Source organism: Desmodus rotundus, chromosome 3 (assembly GCF_022682495.2).
Source record: "Desmodus rotundus isolate HL8 chromosome 3, HLdesRot8A.1, whole genome shotgun sequence".
Taxonomy (NCBI): Eukaryota; Metazoa; Chordata; class Mammalia; order Chiroptera; family Phyllostomidae; genus Desmodus; species Desmodus rotundus.
In genome coordinates this window covers 82,460,698-82,477,295 of record NC_071389.1, presented here as the reverse complement: position 1 = coordinate 82,477,295, position 16,598 = coordinate 82,460,698, and positions in this window count along the sequence as shown.

Below are 16,598 nucleotides of genomic sequence, written 5' to 3'. Positions count from 1 at the left end.
TCAGGTGAGCAGGTAAGAGAGAATGGTGGTCATAACGGATACATTAAGAAGTGGTCAGATCCTAATATACTTTGAAAGTAGAGCTGATAAAATTTACTAATGGATTACATATGGGGTGGGGTGGAGAAGATGGGGAGTCATAGGTAACTGAGTGACTGAATAATGAAAGACCTAGAACATCAAGGCTAACTCCTCCATTTGAACCCTTGACCCCATCTTCCTCTACTTAACACCCCAATCTCTCATCTTCATTATCACTTTTCCCTCTCTGATGGATCTAATTCATCACAGTACCAGTATATCATTTGTTGCCCCTTACATGCTACAAGAAAGAAAACAACATCCTATCTTGAATTTTCTTCTTCCTAAAACCTTACTTCTCTTCTTTTACAGCCAAACTCTTCTGTAATATTGTCTATACTCACTCCCTCTAAATGCTCTCCTTTCATGCTCCCACAAGCCTACTCCAAACATGATATTGCCCCCACCAAACATATTTTAAAAGTAAAGCTAATAGAATTTGTTAATGTAAATTGCTTATTTTCAATTCATTGATGTTTTCCATATTCCTAAATCAAATGATTAATTTGCAGCCCTTATTTTACTCTACGTATCACTTAAAATGTGACCTCACCTTCCTCCAGGAAGCATTTTCACTTGATGGTGCTCTCTCCTTATTTTCATTCTTCCTCTCTGGCCATGTTGGAAGGCTCCAAGGCTCAATCCTTGGATATTTTCTATCTGTCACTCCCTCTGTGAGCTCAATCAGTCTCATGGTTCTAATATCAATACCGATTATTCATTAATGACTTCCTGGTATTTATCTCCAGCCTGCACCTCTTTCCTTAACTCCAGACTCATTCAACTGCATCTGCAACATCATCACTTGGATGCCTAACAGACATCTCATACTTAGCATGTCCATAAACAAACTTTTAATCTTTCCTTCCAAATCCACTCCACATGGTCTCCCTCCAAAGGACAATTATCTTCACCTGTTGTTCAGAACAAAAACTCTAGGTCTTTTCTTAAATCTTTTTTTCTCTCACACTTCACATCCAATTATTCAGAAAATTCTGTTGACTCTACCATTAAAATATGTCCAGAATTGAACTACTTCTTGCCAACACTACCACCTAGGTCAAAATCAGCATAATTTTTTGCCTGAATATGCTGTAAATCTCCATGTATAATAAAGTTTACAGTATTTTTTCATAAAGTTTTTTCTTAACTCCTTCACTAGGTTAATTCCTAGATATTTTCTAAATCTTGTTATTGTTGTAAAGTGTATCACATTTTCTAGTAAATTTTGTAGATGGTTCTTTCTCATACAGGGGCGTATGTAAATTAATATTCAACCAACTTGCTGAGCTCTCTTAATATGTGAATAGTTTGTTGAGTCTGGTAGATTTTCTATAAAGATCATCAGGGCACAATGATAGTTTTGTCTCTTTTCTTCTAAACCTTACATCTTTTTGTTCTTGCTCGATCGCATATTCTAGTAGCTATATTAAAAAGTAACACAAATAAACAAACCTCAGGTGAAATACATTCTAATAATATATTTTATTTAAACAAACATATCCAAAACAATAGGATTTTTCAAAATTATTTACTCATTCCTTTTTCCTAGATCTCACTGCTTTCTCTTGGATTTATTTCTTTTCTTTGTTAAGGTAATTTTTTACAGAATACTTTTATTGTATGTTAAAAATTATGAAGATTATGGTTGAGAATATTTTTATTTCATTCTTATATTTAAAGAATTGTTTAGCTACTTATAAAATACTAAATTTGAAGTTTTTTGCCTTTGTTTTTAGAGGCTCTATTTGCTTCTTTTTCAAGTCTGACTATATAATAGTCTATTTTTTCTTACTCATTTTTAATTCAATCTCTTATTTATAAATAAATTATTCATAGTTTTTTTATACTTTGTTTTATATAATTCCCATATCTGAAGGCTTTGGAGTCTAAATCTATTTTGCATTGTTCTCTCTTTCATTTAGGTAAGCTTGTTTCCTTATGATTTTGGTATATCTATATATTTTTAAATTATGATTTCTTATTTTACTGAATTTAATCTTTAGGATGAGGGACCTGAATCTGGGATGGTTTCCATTAAAAAAAAAAGTGTGTTTGATTCTGCTACACTTGGAACTACTTTAATTTAACTACAAATGGACATTTCTATGACCACTGAGGAAATATAAATTCAATACCATATCCAAGTGAGGAAAAGCCAGTGGTTGCAAATTCTCAGGGGATTGTTGCTGGGTCTTTTTCCCTCCTGACATCATGCTGGAAATAAATGTGTTTCCTGGATGATTCCTTCATCTTAGGCAAGTGGATTTTTTTTTAATGCCAACTCTTTCACTAAAAATGTGGCCAGCTTCATAGGAAGACATCTAGTGGTCCTCCAACCTTTCCAGTCTGCCAGGTCTTGTCCTATACCTCCTGTATGACAAGCTATTAATACACAAAGTTCTAGGTTCTTAGGATCACCGTTAGCCCTAGAATATTTGTTCATTCACTCATCCATTTGTGAACATATATGTGCTCAGCACATATTTTGTTCCAGGCTTTATTCCTGGGCTTTTGCTCCATCAGGAATAAGACAATTCAGAAATCCCTGCCTCATGGAGCTTACGTTGTAATTAGGGCAGCCTTCATTTCCACCCTTATTGACTACACTTGTTTCAATTCGGTTTTTGTTGGGGAAGAAGGGAATATAGCCTAGACTTCCTTGCTTATGGTTTCAGCGTTGTTATTTTAAAACATTTAAAAATTTATCCAGCTTCCTGATGTTTTTCATGGGGAGTTTCCCAAACATATCTAGTCTGCAATGCTTCTGGAAGCAGTCACATATTTTATTTTTCAAACCCAGTAACTTCAGTTGGTTCTCATTATTCCATTATCATGGTTTGAGTATTATTTCTTAGCTACTTGGAGATGTGTACAGGCTTATTTAATTTTCATTTTCTTTGTTTGGTCTATTCTGGTCTGGTGTAATTTTTTCAGTTTATTATGTTCTTTTATGGCATTCACATTCTTTAAATGTATCATTATTTTTCTCTCTGAACTCATATTTCCTGGGTTTTATTAAAGCTAGTGATTGCTCTCCTACCATAAAAAATTGAAAAATTAAAGATATTAAATAAGTGTTTATAGACATTGGACAATAGGCAGCACAAGACTGTGATCCTGGAGAGAAGGGAAATAAAATGAGCACCACAATTGTACCAGCTTATGGCCTGGAAGCAGTTTCTAGGCTAGAATGCAGGAAGTGGGAGCCCAAGAAAGCCCATCAGTCTCACTGAGTAGAGATAAAGGTCTGAGTTTGGGAAGGCAAAGGCAGCTAGATTTGGCTGGACAGATGACTTTATGGGAGGCAGCTACCTGGAGCAGGAGTTCTAGAGGGCAGAGGATTTCCCTAGAGCCTTTGATGGAAAAATGTGATCTGAGTGTGTGTGGGAAGAATCTCCATGACACCAGCAAAAGAACCACTGAAAAGCAACAGGCTGAACAATTTATGGAATTCTTACAGGGCTGGGAGGAGACCGCCTAATACAGAGGGCATTGGATTGAGTCCTTAGAAGGGTCACATCTCAGTAGTGAGGCTAAGTTAGGCCTAACGTAAAGGCTGCTTTGAATCAACCCTAGTAAATCTGAAGACCAAGCCCCTGAAGAAGCAATCTGATCTGCAAGTAACTCACCTGCAAGTCAGACCACAGACCAAGGAATATAATAAAATTCACCAACCTAAACTTTTGCTGTACGACATTTAAATATGTTTATCATTTGTATCAATTAACCTTTCTTGAAATCATATAGTCTAGAGTTTAAGTCATTAAGACTAATTTCCCATGCCAGAATCTGATTAATACATAAGAATTTTAGAGAGATTAGGAGCCAAAATACTCAGCACAATACTTGTATGTTTTTAATATCATACATCCCAGAAACTATGAACAACATTATAAACCACTTACTGATTACTTTTTTCATTATTTCCCCCCTTCAAGAAGCCCTTTTAAAACATTTCTGCTCCATTCCTGTGCAGCAATTTATACATATGAGTGTAACTAACCACAGTTATAGTGATATTTTTTATATAATGGCATATGTATATGTATATCTATGCTTAATTATTTTTATTCTCACCCAAGGACATTTTTTTCATTGCCTTTAGAGAGAAAGGAAGGGAGACAGAGAAACATCAATGTGAGAGACAAGCATTGATTGGTTGCCTCCTATATGTGCCAAGACAAGGGACTGAACATGCCTAGACCAAGGATGAAACCCACAAACCAGGCACATGCCCCAATCAGGAATTGAACCTGAAACCCTTTGGCTATGCGATGGTGCTCCAACCAACTAGGCCACACTGGCCAGGGCTATATCTATGATTTAAACATTAAAAATGTAAAATTTTTCTTCCCCCTTTGGGACAACATCAGCGTGGGAATGCATGCTTCAAGCCTTATGTGTTTTTTTTCCTTTAGTTACTTCAAACATTGCAAATAAGGCTTTATGGTTATTTGCCTACATTTCTATCTTTTAGCAACAATAAATTAGACATTTAGTTTTTTAATCCTCATCTGAGGACATGTTTATTGATTTTAGATAGAGAGAGGAAGGGAGAGAGAAAGATAGAGAAACATAGATGTGAGAGAGAAACATCATTTGGTTGCATCCTGTATGCACCCTGACCAGGTATGTGCAACCTAGGTATATACCCTGACCGGGAATCAAACCTGTGACATTTTAGAGTATGGGATGATGCCCCAACTGACTGATTCACCCAGCCAGAGCTAGAAACTGAAGTTTTTAAAAAGTATTTCTAGTAGCATCCACAAGCATGGAGTATTTAGGCATAATTCTGACAAAAGATGTAAAAAACTTGAACTGAAAACTACAAAACATTGTTGAAATATTAAAAATATAATTTAAATGGAGAGATACAACATGTTCACCCATAGGAAGACTTCAGTGTTGATATGATATCAACTCTCCACAAGTCAACATGTAGGTTCAATATAATTTCAATCAAAGGTCCAGCAAAATTTTTTGGTAGAAATTAGCAATGTTTCTAAAATACATATGAAAAGTTAAAAATCTAGGATAGACAAAATAATTTTGGGAAAAAAAACCCAAAGTTAGGAGACTTACACCACCTAGTTTTAAGAGTTACTACAAAGTTACAGTAATCAAGACTGTTGTAATTGTGTAAGAATAGACATATGGATCAGTGGAACAGTATAGAGTCCAAAAGTAGACCACCACATATAATGAACTACTTTTTGGCAACACTGCCAAGGTATTTAAATAAAGAGAGAATAGTCCATTCTACAAACTGTGCTGGAATAACTGGATATCCACATGGAAAAATATGAACCTTGACACCTTACACCATATGAAAACTAACCCAAAATGGATCATATAACTAAATGTAAAATCTAAAGCTAAAAAATTTTAATATAAAGTCTTTGCAATCTTGAAATAGAGAATTCATAGCTATTACCTAAAAAAGTACACCAAAGTAAAAGTAAAATATAATAAATTAGACTTCATCAAAATAACACTTGGATCTTTGAATGACGCTGTTAAATAAAAAGCCTGGGAGGACATATACAAAATTAAATACTAGTATTCAGAATATATAAAGAATTCATGCAACTTAATAATAAGACAAACAACCAATTTAAAAATGGAAAACATATTTAAAGAGTTGAGACTTTGGCCAAGATGGAGGCATAGGTAGATACACTTTGCCTCCTCACACAACCAAAAGGACAACAACAAACTTAAAAACAAAAAATAACCAGAACTGCCAGAAAAATCAAACTCTATGGAAATCCGACAACCAAGGAATAAAAGAAGAAAAATTTATCCAGACTGGTAGGAGGGGCAGAGATGGGCAGAGAGGACACATGGCAAGGTGGCAGCTGGAGGACCAAGTGGTCCCGCTTTTGTATGCAGATAAACTGAGAAAAACAACTGGGGGATGAGACAGACCATGAAACCCAGGGTTCCAGTGCAGGGAAATAAAGCCTTAAAACTTCTGGCTGTAAAAATCTGTGGGGGGTGTGGCAGTGGGAGAAACTGCTAGGCTCACAGGAGAGTTCATTGCAGAGACCCACAAGGTCTTAGAACGTACACAAACCCACTCACCCTGCTATCAGCACCAGAAGGGCCCAATTTGCTGTGGGTAGCAAGGGAAGTGGGGTGAGAGCTGAGCAAGCAACACTGTTCCCTCTCAGAGCACTCCCCCAGCACCACAACATAGCCAGTGGGTTACCCCACCCTGGTGAATACCCAAGGAGCCACCCCTTACAACATAAAATGTGTGCTGAGTCAAAGAAATATGGCCCAAATGAGAGAACAGATCAAAACTCCAGAAAAAGATCTAAACGATGAGGAGATAGCCAACCTATGAGATGCAGAGTTCAAAACACTGGTAACCAGGATGCTCACAGAAATGGTTGAGTATGGTCACAAAATAGAGGTAAAAGTGGAGGCTATGCAAAGTGAAATAAAGGAAAATGTACAGGGAACTAACAGTGACGGGAAGGAAACCAGGACTCAAATCAATGATTTGGAGCAGAAGGAAGAAACATTCAACCAGAACAGAATAAAGAAACAAGAATTCAAATAAATGAGGAGAGGCTTAGGAACCTCTGGAACAACTTGAAACGTTCCAATATCTGAATTATAGGGGTATCAGAAGGAGAAAAGGAAGAGCAAGAAATTGAAAACTTATTGGAAAAAAATAATGGAGAATTTCCCCAATATAGCTAAGAAAGTAGACTTCCAAGAAGTCCAGGAAGATCAGAGAGTCCCAAAGAAGCTGGACCCGAGGAAACACATACCAAGACACATTACAATTACATTACCCAAGATTAGGTAAAGATAAGGAGAGAATCTTAAAAGCAGCCAGAGAAAAAGAGAGAGTTACCTACAAAGGGGTTCCCATTAGACTATCAGCTGATTTCTCCAAATAAACCTTACAGGAAAAAGGGGCTGGCAAGAAGTATTCAAAGTCATGAAGAGCAAGGACCTACAACCAAGATTCTCTATCCAGCAAAATTATCATTTAGAATGGAAGGGCAGGTAAAGTGCTTCCCAGAGAAGGTCAAGTTAAAGGAGTTCATTATCACCAAGTCCTTATTACATGAAATGTTAAAGGGACTTATCGAAGAAAAGGAAGAAAATAAAAAATATGAACAATAAAATGACAACAAATTCACAACCATCAACAGTTGAACCGAAAAAAAGACAAAAACAAAAACAAAACAAACCAAGCAAACAACTAGAATAGGAACAGAATCACAGAAATGGAGATCACATGGAGGATTATCAGCAGGGAAGCAGAGAGGGTAGAATTGGGGAAAAGGCACAGGAAATAAGAAGCATAAATAGTAGGTACAAAATAGACAGGGGAGGTTAAGAATAGTATGGCAAGTGGAGAAGCCAAAGAACTTATATGTATGACCCACGGACATGAACTAAGGTGGGGGAATGCTGGGAGGTTCAGGGTGGAGGAGAATAAGGAGGGGAAAAATGGGACAACTGTAATAGCATAATCAATAAAATATATTTAAAAATATTTGAAGAGTCACTTCAAACAAAATATGTAACAAAAAGGCAAAAAGATGCTCAACATCAGATCATTAGTCATCAGAGAAATGCAAATTAAAACCACAAAAATACTAATATACACTATTTGAATGTCTAAAGTTAAAACAAACAAACTTAACCATGCCAAGTGTTGACTAGGATATGGAGCAACTAGAATTCTCAGACATTGCCCTGAAACATTGCTACTGAGTCTACATAATGGTACAGCCATTTTAGAAAGCAGTTTGGAAGGTTGTTTTTTGTTTTGTTTTAGAGTCAAACCTATATTTTCTATATGACTCAGCACTTCAGCTCCTAGGTATTTACCCAAGGGGGGAAAATATTGTATGTAGTGCTTATAACAACTCTATAATAGCCAAAACTTGCAAGCAATGCCAAACTCTGTCAGCTAGTAAATGGCTAAGCAAATTTGGGTGTTACCATGCAATGTATTACCCCTTAGCAATAAAAAGGAACAAACTTCCTGATATACTCAATTGCATGAAGATAATCTCAAAAGCATTTTTCTCAGTGAAAGAGGCTGGACCATAAAGACTACATACCATATGTTTCTATTTATATAAAATTATAGGATTGTAGAAAGGCAAAACTAAAACTGTAGAGAGCAGATCTTACTTTGTATTGAAGGTGGGGGAGAGTGGGGGGCAAAGGGAGGGGAATTCTGTAAAGGGTCACTAATGAACTGTTCCAGGTGGTGGACTTATTCTATATCTTGATTGTGTTGGTGGTTGAACAAATGTACACATTTGTTCGTTCAGTAAATTTAATTTTATGTAAATTAGACCTCAATAAACCTGATTAAAAACAAAACAAAACAAAAAAGCAGCCAGAGCCCTAGCTTTTGAGCCTCTTCCTAAATTTAGGAATGAAGGGTAGGGATAGGAATTTGGAAGGATCTTCTGATTTTATAATATGACTTCAACAATCCCTCCCTCCTTATTGGCCACAGATAAACCTGTTTCTAGGGCATGTCTGTGTTCCAGGGTCCGCTCCATGGAGTGCAGTGACTAGCCCCTGGTGGCAGCCAGGAGGGGGAACAGAGGAATGTGGGAGCCTCCTGGTCTTTCCACCAGCTTTTATTCATTCATACTTTACTCCAGCCAGGCCCTAAGAATTCCCCAAATCCATCCTCTCACCTTTGACTGGTTCTAAGCTGCTGTTGTCTTTATTACCTTCATCTCCCTAAAAGAGTATGAGTGATGTTGGGGAAAACAAGGGGATTTAACTCGAAAGCTGTCCCTTAACCCATTCCCCAGTAGCAAGGTCTTTCCCACTTTGGGGTTCCCACTACACTTGGGACTGTTCCATTTCTTCCCAGAAGTTGCTCAAATTTTTTGCATTTGATTCTGGGAACCATGAAGCTATCTTCTGGCTTCTTGGACAGAGTTCTAGGGAGAGAGCCAGCAGCCTGTGCTCATCCATGATTATTGCAGTCAGTGAATTTCAGGACTAATTTTGGGCCTTGAATATTTTTGTTTGAATAAAACCTGGATTTGGATTGTAAATACATGAAACAGTCAGTGGCAGCTCTGCTGGTAATGAAGGTGGGCTGGGTCCCTGAGTGCTGCCCCAAAGACAGGGGTAAGGAAAATTGACAATGGAAGAAAAATTTGCCCAGGCTTAGAGTAGTAGAATAACAGGTGCAGGAACAGAGAGGTATGTAATGTGCTTGGGGCAACATGCACAGGCCAGTTTGGCAAGCAGGGAGTAAGAGACAAAGTTGGAAAGCTGGTTGCACTGAGTTCATGGGGACTTGAGATGATAATGTAGGAATGCTTGAAGCTAAGAGCAAGAGCAAATTTGCAGTTTATCTTGTCCACCCACCTCATTTTGCAGTTGAGAAAACAAAGCCAAAGGCAGTGTCATGGTGAGTTAGTGGCAGATCTGAAACTAGGATTCTGTTTGTGACACTCAGAGCAGTGTTCAGTGATGACAGCAAGTCCTTCTCAAGTTTGTGCAGACTAGAAGTAGCAAATTTTTCTGAAAATTTCTACATGTAGAGGAAGTAATATGAAATGATCAGATCATGGGAAAATGACGTTCCATTTGGGTGTTTGTGAACCTCCTGGTCTTTCCACCAGTTGTTACTCATTTACATCTTAACCCAACCAGGCTCTGGGACTTCCCAGTTTTAGGGAAGGAGAGACTTCTCAGATGCAGCTCGGTTCACCCATTGCCTTTCCAATAAATTCTCACACAGGCTTCAAGAATGAATAATCAACTGCTCACTTCCCCAAATAGGCTGCTTCCTGCCTCAAAAGAAGGTGAACATCCAGCCAGGAAGGAACTTCAGCCCTGAAATATGCAAACACTGGCTCAGTCTCTGCTGTCTGAATCTCAGTGTCAGGTTTGGTTGGTTGTGCAAAGCACACACCTTCCACTATTTGGCGAATCATAAATTGCGCCGGTAGAAGACTTTTAAAGAGCCCTCTTGCTCTGTGTCTCACTCTCTGACCATTATTTTTAAGGTCACAAAGAGGGAAAGAGACAGAGAAACAGCTTAAGAAATTATTTTTTATTCTCAAGTAAAGCCAAGTAACTTATCTTATTAATTGTTCTGGATCATTTTATTCTGCCCTTTCTCCTCCAACACAACAACCTCTTGTCATAATCATTCACTACAGTCTGAAGAAATTACACGCCCAGTTCCTAGCCTGGCCATTAGTATCAAGTAATAGACCATTCATTACTTCTATTAATTAAACATTTCTAGAATAGACCAAGAATACCACTGAGTCTCTGCAGGTCTGGTAGAAAATGAGTCTGGAGATGGAACAGTCTTTCTGAGCCAGACATCTGATGAATGACTGTAGTGGACAATCAACTTCTTATCTTCATGAGCAAATGCATCTCCATTATCTTACTCATTGATTTGATAACAATGTTTAAAAAAAGAAACAACTCTCCTATACTTAAAGTTTAATGTTGACTTTCAATTTTTTGGACTAGTTGGAGAAATCAAAATTTATTTTGAAAGCAGCAAGTTTGAGTGTTGTGTATATGCAATAGGTTTATTAGGTAAAACAAACAAGAAACAAGCCCAAACACATTTTGTTAAAATATGCTAATACATTCCCAAACCACCCACAACACATTTTTCCCCAAAGTGAAACACAACAATATAGTGTAAATCACCCTGGAAATGTGTGGTGGAAAGAACATGTACACTCTGGTTGAGATAATCAACACATAGTGATTACTATTTTTCTGAATGCTTGCAAGTTTTTTGCATTTCTTCCACATAATTCAGTATCAGTTAATGACACATTTTAGTTCTCTCTGGCACAGAAGCACCTCAATTCTTAAAAGTTTTTGCTCATTCAAGGCTGCTTATCTGCTGCAATAATTACCAATAAATCACTCAGCTTGAGAAATAACAGGGCTGAATGACTCTGATAAATAAAGAGGGTAGTTGGCTTCTTTCCATTTATCTTGATAATCTTCATTGCCGTGTAAATAGTAAGATACATTATCATGATTCATGTTCCTGTCAATTCTCATCTCAACGCTGATTCCAGAGAAATGCTACCCAATAAACTGTTTTATTAGGGCTGAAATGCAACAGCAGGAAAGTGGCAGAAGTCCATGGAAGTCTGAACTTGCTTAAGTGAATGTGTGTGTGAGTGAGAGAGAGCAATAGAGAATAGAGCAAAAAAATGTGCTCAGGCACATTTAGCAGTGCCTAATAATCAAATACCCTTCTGAGAACAGTTAACCTACTCACTTTTACTTATTCGCATCAGCATCCATGTTAACCCAAGTGGGAAGACACAAAGTGTAAAGAGTAAATTTCAGATCTGTGTTTCAAGTATTTCATATTTTAACATCCTAAAACTTACAAGTATTCAATCAACATGATCACTGTAGGGCTACTGAAGGGTTGGGTTTAGGTAGGTACCCTAAAAATATCTGAGAACTGATAGGATCATATTCCCAAACCAGTCTAGACTTCTCTCATCTCTGCACAGTTGGGAAAAAGCCTCAGTGTAAGAAAATAATTCTCAGGCAGACACCTGGAAGAACCTGTGAATGCCCAAGTGTTTTTCCAGTAAGCCACTTTCCCTCCTGGGATAGATGTAATGTTCTAATGTTAGAGAACCAACCAGAGCAGACAAGATCTGCCTGTCTGTTCTAAGCCCAAAGGAAACCAGACACTCCCTAAGGATTCCTTCCCCTTAGAATTGCATCAGTTCTCACTGTATGGGGTTATTTTTAAACATTAGTTTAAAATTTGCTATAGCCCAGCTGTTAAACATCACAACATAAATTCAATTTTATATAGTTGTCCTTCCTTGAAGAGCTGAAGTTGAGTGACCCAAAAGGCCAATTTTCCCCACTAATAAAATATTTGTTCTTGGAAATTTGCCATTTTGCTGAGAAACTTATGTTTCCTTGTTTTGCTCATGCAAACATTAAACTTCAGAAATATTAGTGGATTTAAATTTTATAGTTTTGGGGCTTTGATTACAAAACATAGTCATTTCTCAATTATGTCCATTAACAATAAACTGAACCTTGGTAAGTCAAATCCACTGATAATTCCCAAATTATATAGAACCCAAATTTAGCCAACAAACTTATTTTAAATATGATTTAAAATCTTAGGAATTGGCAGAATTAATATCACACCTGTTGCATAATTAAAAGAGGGGCTATTGCTAAATAGGATAGTGAAGAAGGGCAGGACCCAGCATGGATCCAGGAGCCAAACTCCCCTGGGTTCAAATCTAAGCTCTGCTACTTATTAGCTCAGCTGAGTGGCTGTGCCTCAGCCTCCCCTTTCTAATGGGGATAGAGCTTACTGTATACGATTGTTGTAAGAACTAGATGAGTAGGCTATATAAAGCTTAGGAGAGCACTGCATGGTGTTGGCCAGAACAAAATGACATAAGCTCTTGTTTGTTGTTCCTCATCGAATTCTTGTGAAGGAAGGCTCATTTTGTAGATGAGGAAACCGAGGCTTAGAAAGGGGAAACAACTTAGTCAGGATATGATTAGAAAGGAAGAGTACTGGAACGTTTGCTTATTTCCGTTTCTGTGCAGGTGCTATCTACTGCATTTTTCTACTTTGCTTCTTTTTGCTGACAAAAATTTTTATTTTGAGTGCTTTGAATTATCCCTCTTTCCTTTCTTTCTTTCCTTCTTTCTTTTCTCCCTTCTCCTTTTCCCCACAAGTATATTTTTAGTATCTCCCATGGGCAAAATGCCCTCCCAATCCTCATGAAAGAGTTATATACCATCAGAATGCAAAAAGAGGCCTTGGGGTACCATGTGTCCCAGAGATGGAGGATGCTCTTCCAGGTGCTCACATACCCTCCCCACGGCTTTGATGCAGCCTAAATGCTGTCAACATTACCTCTCCTTGGGCCTCCTTAGCAAGGTGCCATCCCTGCATGGTCAGAAACTCAGAAGTCACCAGTTTGTTCACCCACCCATGAACAGCACTAAATCGAAGTCTTCCCTGAAGCCCTCATCTGGATAGAATTGGACCTCCTTGCTCCAGAAAACATCATTGCCAAGTTTTGTCCACCCCTAACCAGTTTGTCATTCTGATGAGACACAAAACCTTGCGGTGTGGTCACTGGGCTCAACAGCACTGTATGTTCCAGACTTCCCCAGAGAGTAGAGACTTTGTGTTATTTTATTATTTTCAAGAAAGGCAATTCATTAAATGTAATCCCAAATGTAATTTTTAAGAATGTGTATAACTGCAGCCAGAAAATATGATCACTTCCTTGCCTAACAAACATACCATCTCTAGCATCAATGTTGGCCCAGAAATCTAGCCATCTTATTACTTTTTTATTTTGAAATCTAATGATTTTATATTTGTAAGACTTTGACAGCAGTCTAGCCAAAGTGAATTAAGCTCACCTGTTTTTACTATGTATGTGTGCACACATGTATATACATGCATTTGTGTGTTCGAACATGAGATCATGTGAATTTTCTTCCAGACTGTTCTGATATTAAAAAACTGGGTTTTCAAGGGCAGCAGGGTTGTCTGAACGTGTTGTGTTCACAGAAGTGACTTTGAACCCAATGATAGGTATCCAAACTAATGTGATTAATATGCTCCTTTTAGGTGATGTTTCCTGCCAGTCCACATTCCCAAATGAAGGCAGAGGCCGGCTGAATCAGAGGCACATCACAGCCTGCCTTATGGCTGCTTTGTAGACACGCAGATGGTCCTTCATAAAGAAATGCCACCTTTTGGGAATTTGGAGCTGTTGGTCATCCTCATTTTTCATCGTTCAGCCTCAGTCTGAGCCCTAACAGATGTCAGGCAGGAACTACTGCCACTGGAGCAAGCAGCCATGCCTAGAGATTAGCCAGATATAAGAAGAGATCAGAGATGGCTCAGCCTTAGGAAACTGGGGACTTGGTTTTAGAGGACTAGAGATGGAGGAACTTTGAAGATGGGCCATCCCAAACCTTCTGTTTTACTGAATAAGAACCCAGGACTGGAAGCTACCTCTTTCTCCCTCATCCAGTTGACTAGGCATAGAGCAAGCTGAACTTGTTTCATAATGATCCATATAGGACTAGATTTTTTTTAATGTAATGGGTGTCAAAGAGAAAATGGATGAAAGCGTATTTGCTGAATGAGTAGAGAAACAAAAGGCTTTTAAATGCCCTGACCAGTGTGCCTCAGTTAGTTGGTCATTGTACTGCAAAGCAAAAGGTTGTTGGTCAATTCCCAGTTGTGTCTCCAGTCAGGGTCCAGATGAGAGGCAACTGATCGATGTTTCTCTCTCACACTGATGTTTCTTTCCCTCTCTTTCTCCCTCCATTCCCCTCTTTCTGAAAATAAATAAATAAAATCTTTTAAAAAATCACCAAACATTCAAGAACAAACGTGTGTGGACAGTGCTCTGTCATTGCCAGTAGGGTAAAGGACTCTACCTTCAGGCTGCATCCAGAAACTTTCCTGACAAACCCAAATCTGCCAAAACCCCGGCTCTGAAATCTGCTGGGTATTGCCTTCACCTGGGGGTTAAAAAGAAAGGAGATGCCAGCTCTTCAGAGATTTTGATTTAAGAAGAATCGGTGCCATGAGGCTGGGGATTTCTCAAAGTTCCACAGGACATGCTGGTGTGCCCCAAAGTTTGAGAACCATTGTTAAAACATGAGCTTCAGTCTACCCTTCTTCTCTCATCACCTGCCAGACTTCCCAGAGCTTATCCTCTTCCAAACTCCAGTTATGCTCACCACTTGTGGGCTCCCAGGCACATTCACAGATGCAGACACATATCGCTGTGGTTCACTTTCCTGGGCCTGAGCCCAGATCTTGAGCGGATAGATAGATCTGTGGCAGAGAAAGTGATCCTTGGAGAGACACATAATGATTCCCTGAAAATAGTCCCTCTCTTTGAAACACAGCCTAAGCAACCTCTCATTGCTCTAAAGGGGGAAATAAAAAAGCATGCTCACTTATCAGGGTGTGAAATTGTGCTCTTGCTCCCTGACCCACTCTTCCTGGCTGTGCTATTGCAGGTTGATAGGCCACCGCCACACTCTCTCTAGACACAGAAAATAGAGGGAGGAACATTATGAAGACTAGGTTTTAAGTAAGAGGGGACATGATCAGGTTTGTTTTCAGGAAGATGACTTCAGTGTGTAATCATGAGTGATGGGGGATAATAGGGAGGCTAGAGACAGGGAGACCAGTTTAGAGGCTATTGGCAAAGTGAAGGTGCAAAATGATAATGGCCTGAGCTGTGATAAGGGTCTGGAAGAGGAGACCTCTAATGTAAGACTTGTCTGAAATGGAATCAATGGGTTGGGTGACAGATTTGGTGATGGAAGAATTTAGAGAATTTTTAATGTAATGAGTGTGAAACAGAAAAATGAATTAAAACACTTTTGCTGAATGGGGAGAGGAACAAGGAAAGGCTTTTAAAAATAATCACCAAAAGCTCAAGGACAAATGTGTGTGGAAATTTGAATATCTGAGCCAGATGGCTAAGAATATTATGATCCAGGAAAGGTTAAGAACCACCGATCTAAAGAAATTGACGGGGAAAAGAGTCACTAACCAGGAGAGAGAGAGTTGCCTTAGAAACTATGATGTTTTTATATGTGTGCTGCTGAAGCAAGCACTGTGTGATGTTTTGAAGCTCCTTTTTAAATGCCCTTGCTGTTTACCTAGAAATTTTATGCATAACTGACAGCTGTCAACAAACACTAACTCATGCAAGGAAATGATCCACAGCAGGGCTGATGCTTTTAGCTTAAATGAAGAGTTGTATGGTTGTGAAGGGGACAAGATGAAATTGTTGCTGCCCTCTACTTATAATTCCTTCAAATCTTTACAGTAATAAAATAAGTATTAAATAGCTAGTATTAATATTATTAGATTAAATAAATAGATATTAAATAAATAGGTTTATAAAGCCTTTATAATTGTGGCTGTAACAATCATTAATGTAATTTACCACATGGCAAAGACTACTGCAGTATGCATGATTCCTTCAAAGGCATAGGAGATTGGTGGGAATGCCAAAACCCTGTAATGGTTTTTATTACAACCCAAGAGAACAATGGGGCTATTGTTGTCAGAAATTTAAATTTAGCAAGTAAAGTAGATAAAGAATTCTTTCTTTTGCAATAATCTTTTCTCTTATTGTAAAAAGAAATGTGGTCATTATAAAAATAGGAAAAATGTAATTAAAGGGTAAAAACATTAGAAGCCAAACATTATCCCAAGAGTCATAGATAACTATTAAATATATTTTGATGTATTTTTAAATCTTTTTCTATAAATAAATATACTTTTTTACATATGTGGGATCACATTCCATATAAAATTTTATATTATAAACTGGTAACTTATTGTAATTAGGGTCTCTTCCATTATTATTAAATATTCTATTTGTTTTGTTTTGTTTTCTATGTTTATTTACTTTTTACTAAATACTTTTGAATTTTATTGTTGTTCAAGTACAGTTTTCTGCCTT